Here is a 5282-nt window from a genome sequence, read left to right as displayed (position 1 = left end):
TTTTTTTCTAAATGAATTGCCATTATTTGTTTTACTTTATGCTTTACAATGCACAGTTTCATGAATCTTAAAATATATTAACTTTTTATAAAACTTATTTATTTTGAATGAGATGAACTATAAGAATTAAACGAACATATACATCATGCATATATGACTCAAAGCTTACATGCTATGGTGTGGTATTTATTCATAATTTGCTTGCCAAATCTCATGTATGCAATGCACGTGTACCTTACTAGTATATATTAAAAATGAAAAAGGACGATGATCGAACATGCGACCAGGGCCTTCAAGCCGCACGTCAATAGCAACATAGTAGCAACGTTTGTTATACTCTCCTTTATTGATATAATGTTTTTATATTACCATAGCCTATTTAATGCATATCATGTTTTATATTAACTTTAGTACATTAGTGGGACAAGCTCGTCAGCACGTACTATTCCACTTCACTTACTGGTGGGTTTCATGTCTACTCTCTCTCTCTCCTCCCCTTCTACGTTTAAAGGCATGGGCAAACGCGAAGAACGCGCGGGCGGTGTTGCTGTTGACCGTATCTAGACGCGTTCATAAGTTACGACACCAGTTTTACGTACTAGTACAAGTATTATGTGTAACAAGTTTAAGAACAAAAATGACTGCGATGGACAAGTTAGGCTAGTAGTATCTACTAACAATTAAATAAGTGGATAAATAGATGTATCACCTAGTGCTTGAACAAGGGGACTGCTCGCGCCCTACAAGTATTTGGAATTGACTTCCCTAAAAAATATTTGGAATTGATATGGTCTTTAATACTCCCTCCATTCCATAATGTAGTGCTTTCTCTATCCACGTGCTTCAACTTTGACCGTAAATTTAACTATCAAGACCGATTGCGGCGGGAGCAAAAATTATATCAGTGAATTCGTATTCGAAAGAAGTTTTCAATTATATAATTTTTTCTCCCGCCGCAGTTGATCTCGTTGGTTAAATTTATGGTTAAAGTTGGACCTCGAGAAGCGCGGGCGCACTATATTTTGGAATGAAGGGAGTATGAAATGTTTGTGATGCGAAGGAATACATGTTGCTTGATGACGTTTTATATTAATTTGATACGGCTCTACCAGAACATTCAATTGATCAAACCATAAATTTCATTCAGTCTCACTACGACTTTACATTCGTACCATGATCGAACTAAAATCTCTACTACTAATAAACAATCAAACATAAACTTTTTTAAACGCACCCCACAAATATACACGAATCTATTACCACCGCAGGATTAAGCCTATTAAACTCAATCCAACCGCTAACCTTGATCTAATCCATTCTCTGTATGTACTTAACAATTGACCGCGCTCCACTCCGCGTCCGCAACCTCTCTTTCGTGATTAGCGCCCACCTCTCCACTCAATCCCTTCCCCGGTAGGAACTTCCCCGGTAGGAAGTAGAGTAGGAACCCTCCCGCCGCTACTAGGGATATGCAAGCCACCGTCGGGGTCCTCGCGGACACACGAGATGCCTGCCGTCACCACGCACACGAGCCACGGTGGGGGAGAGAGGGAGAAGTGCCCAGCCATGGCAAGGCGTCGGTCATCCGGCGAGCGTGGAGAAATTGGGACAGGGGGCGCCCGATGTGGCGTCTGGTGGCGGGGCTAAGAAGGGGGCGGCAGATCTGGCCGGAGCTGTGCACGTGGTGCGGCGATTGTGGTCCGCGCGTGCTGCTCGTGGTAGGGACAAAGCGGCGGTCGCTGGCCTTATCCGCTGCCCCTTTGAGGACTGCGTCGTGCATGCCCCACCGAGTTCTACCAGGTCGCCGGCGGCACGCGCTCCCCTCACCCTGCCTGATGTAACCGGTGACTACCCTACCCCGTCGCCGGCAGACTAGACGGCCTGGGCGCGGGCGGTAGGCACCGCCAGCAGCCCAGCACTCCAATCTCCGCCGACACCGTGGTCTAAATGACGCCGCAGACGAGTCCCCTTAGAACGACCCATCCTGGACGATATAATATGGTAATGCAAACTCCCTTCTCTTACTGCTGAATAATATCCGGCAATCAAGGCTCACCATGTCTACTTTAGTGATGGTAGTGTGTTGTGTACAAACAGGTTCAAGCATAATCATGGTGATATGATTATATGGAGTAGAAGGGAGGAAGTTGTGTCTCATCAGCATTGTGTTCTGCATCTATATAAAGCACACCCAAGAATCACTGTCCAAGGTCTCTCTTTCGATTGATAGCATCGGTAGCAGGATATAACATCAGGTTACAGCCTTTGTGGTACAGGAAGGACCGAAGGAGGAAGTTGGTGAGATACAGAGGGAAGTTGAATTGGGACGAGGGATAGAGATACAACCAGCAAATGCGCCGAGGAACAGTAAGGTATGTGATATTTAGAGTTCTGCTCATCCATGTCCACTTTAGTCCATCAAACCATCTCACACCCGCTTCTCTTTGTCAGCTAACTCAGTAAGTATTCTTCAGGTGCTATTTTCTTCACCAGTTAACTCCTTCAAGTATGCTTTCTTGTCATCAGTACACACAGCCTCCTATTGCAGGTCTCTAACACTTTCGCCCAATGGTCCGATGCAGACTTATACTGACATTATCAAGAGAAAGAATACGTTGATGTAGCATATTTGCACTGTTCATGTACAACTGAAAGTGACTAAACTCTATTGTTTTTTGCCCTTGCCAACTTAATACAGTATAGTTCCGATTCATCTAAATTGAGTCAGAGATTAACTGATGATTTCTTCGCAATTGCTGCATCAAATCATCTAAAAGAAACTAAAAACTTTCTTATCCTTCTTATCCGACTAATAATATCCATTTTCATTTTTTTATTATATACTCATATTTGTTGTTGGTTGTAGTCTTCTTTTCTTAACTTTTTTACACTAGAGTACCATGCCTTTTTTTGTCCATTGGAAAGGCTTTGTACTACTTAATGTTATAGGCCAGGTGTTTGTGTTTTACCCCAACTGATATATGTCATATATATATATATATACCAGGAAATAAGTTTTTTTCCTTTGTATTATTCTTGTGTTATGAAGGTATAAGAATGGATGAATGGCCACAAAGATCAAATAGTGATAATTAATTGCCAAAAAAAAGCTTCAGGACAACACTAGATATTGTCATGTTTCAAAACCATAATATGATTTATTCTTGCATTCTCAAGGTTCAGACAAGAGGCGGGCTAATTCAAATAAAGAAATAGATCCCATGAGAAAAAACATCTAAAACATTGTGTACAAAGATGTGAATATGTACCAAGATGTGGGATGAATACGTGTTTTTTTCTTACTTCATACCAATTAAGCCATTTTATTATTTCATCTTTTTAGTGGATATATTTCTTATCTCCTTTTAATAGTGACCTTTTTCTTTTTCCTAATTTTTTTTTGGATCTTATGCAGCAAGGTTCAACAGTTTTGTGAGGCATATCTTACATATCTGCATATCAGTTGGTTTCAGATGCTCACGCTTTCACTAAATGTACCATCCTTTCACTGAAGTAGTTCAAGCCTATCAAATTTCCTTCATTCACAACCTACAGTTAGTTGTACCTATTGTCTGCGGTGATCTAACTAGCTGTCAATGTCCTTTTCAATTTATAATGGCACATTAAATCACATGAATTGAAAATGCATGCTTACTAGCAGTCAATGGAAGATCTATGAAAAGCTTGCTTTCACTGGGGCGTTTGCGCATTGGACGAAAAAGAAGCACATCCACATTGTTCATACATGGCAGAGGAGTTGGGGGTTTATACAAGGAGAAAGTCACAATTCTGCTGCAAACAGATGTATATATAGCGGCAGGACTGGAGAGATGGGAATGCATCACCTCGGTAGTGCTATAGGCCCATAGGGTTGGCGGCGATAGTTGGTGTCGGTATTATTGACACCCTTGCCATTGCGGTGCTGGGAGTACTGCCATGAAAGGTGCTGCCTCAATCGTCGCGGACGAGGGCTCATGATTATGAGCATAGTATCACATGATTGGGATGGTAGAGACGTGCGTTGCACGTGCACGCTTACTAGTAAAGAAAAATAATAACTCTTAAATATTTGGATTTTAAACATGGCAATCTGAATGTTTTTCATGGCATATTTGGATCACGGCGGTGACGGGGGCGTCTAGCGGCAGGAAGCGGCTCATCTGCCGTGCTCTGTGTGTCATCAGGCCATTGATTGGTGGCGACGGTGGCGTCTGGCGTCGTTGTTAGCATACTCCTGGACGTTGTCCCTAGCTTCAAGGAAGGCCAGAATTTTCTGGACTTCGGTCTCCAGCAGCTAGTCAGCAGCTAGTCAACAGGCGGGAGGAGGCGACTCACATTGGTACAAGAAAGCCGTCGACGGCAGCGATCCATTCCGCTGAGGGGGGGCACTGGCACCGACGCGGGGATATGCTCTAGCAACAGTACGGTGGAGACATTCGTGTGCACAGGCACCGACACAGGAGCGCGCGTCAGTGCATGCGCAGGCACATGCACTGGCTGGTGCACAGGCGTGTGAAAGTCAGTGTGGACCTTGTGGAACCCCATGGCTTTCGGTGACAATGTGCGGCTCCCAACCCATCAATGCCACAGGGATGGGCGTTGGTGTAGTTGGGGCGACGGGAGCTGGAACGGGAGTGGGGACAAGCGTGGCATCTTCCCGTAAGGGTAGTTTAAGCTCGTCCCAAAGCGCCTTATGTTCTTGAGACTCTGGCTAGGTGTCTTCCTCTGGAAACTGGAAGACTAAGGGCAGACCATTGTGATGCGGCATGGCATATGGTGAGGTCAAGCTGGTTGGAGGTAGATGACAGGAGAATCGGAGAGGAAGATAGAAGATTTTAGCAAGACCGAGGAGTGCAGGGGTGATTTCAACTATGCCACCGACGCCATTAAAAGTGAGGGCAGTTGGGAGGAAGGTGGGCGACGGAGCCTCGTCAAGGGGCTGGCCTCCCGGTGAGCCTACGCAGTGGCCTGCTCGCACACCTCCCGGTCAGCCGACGCAATGGTCTGCTCGCACGCCTCCCATCGACTCGCACGCTCGCTCGGACGGCACCTGCTCGATGAGAAGCGGGGCTCATGGCGGCACTTAGGTCTAATGCCCACGGTTTGAATAGTGAAACCTTTCGCGTTAACGTGACAGGTCTTTGTTCTAAAATACGTTGACTCTTCATTTGTCTGGTCATGTGACCATGCTCAATTTCATGAATTTCCGGTCAGTTTTGGATTTTCTGGAATTTGAAATCCAGGATTCGAAATAATATCATAACCTCCATCATGAAATAAAT

The 5282-nt window shown here is 44.6% G+C and overlaps 1 long non-coding RNA gene across 4 annotated transcripts; it reads left to right on the top strand.

Annotated features, from left to right (window-relative positions):
* Positions 1–1077: 1077 nt before the first annotated feature.
* LOC125551461 (uncharacterized) lies at positions 1078–3644 on the top strand. 4 transcript variants are annotated; one of them, XR_007302680.2, is made up of 3 exons: positions 1130–2001; positions 2098–2548; positions 3416–3644. It is a non-coding gene; the product is annotated as an uncharacterized LOC125551461 (long non-coding RNA). The 4 variants fall into 4 exon arrangements; XR_007302677.2 differs by lacking the exon at positions 3416–3644 and having other exon boundaries at positions 1078–2001; positions 2098–2713; XR_007302679.2 differs by lacking the exon at positions 3416–3644 and having other exon boundaries at positions 1078–2001; positions 2080–2713.
* Positions 3645–5282: the final 1638 nt, after the last annotated feature.

The sequence above is a fragment of the Triticum urartu genome, chromosome 4A (assembly GCF_056163025.1).
Source record: "Triticum urartu cultivar PI428250 chromosome 4A, HENAU_Tu73, whole genome shotgun sequence".
Taxonomy (NCBI): Eukaryota; Viridiplantae; Streptophyta; class Magnoliopsida; order Poales; family Poaceae; genus Triticum; species Triticum urartu.
This window is presented reverse-complemented; position numbering and strand designations above follow the sequence as displayed.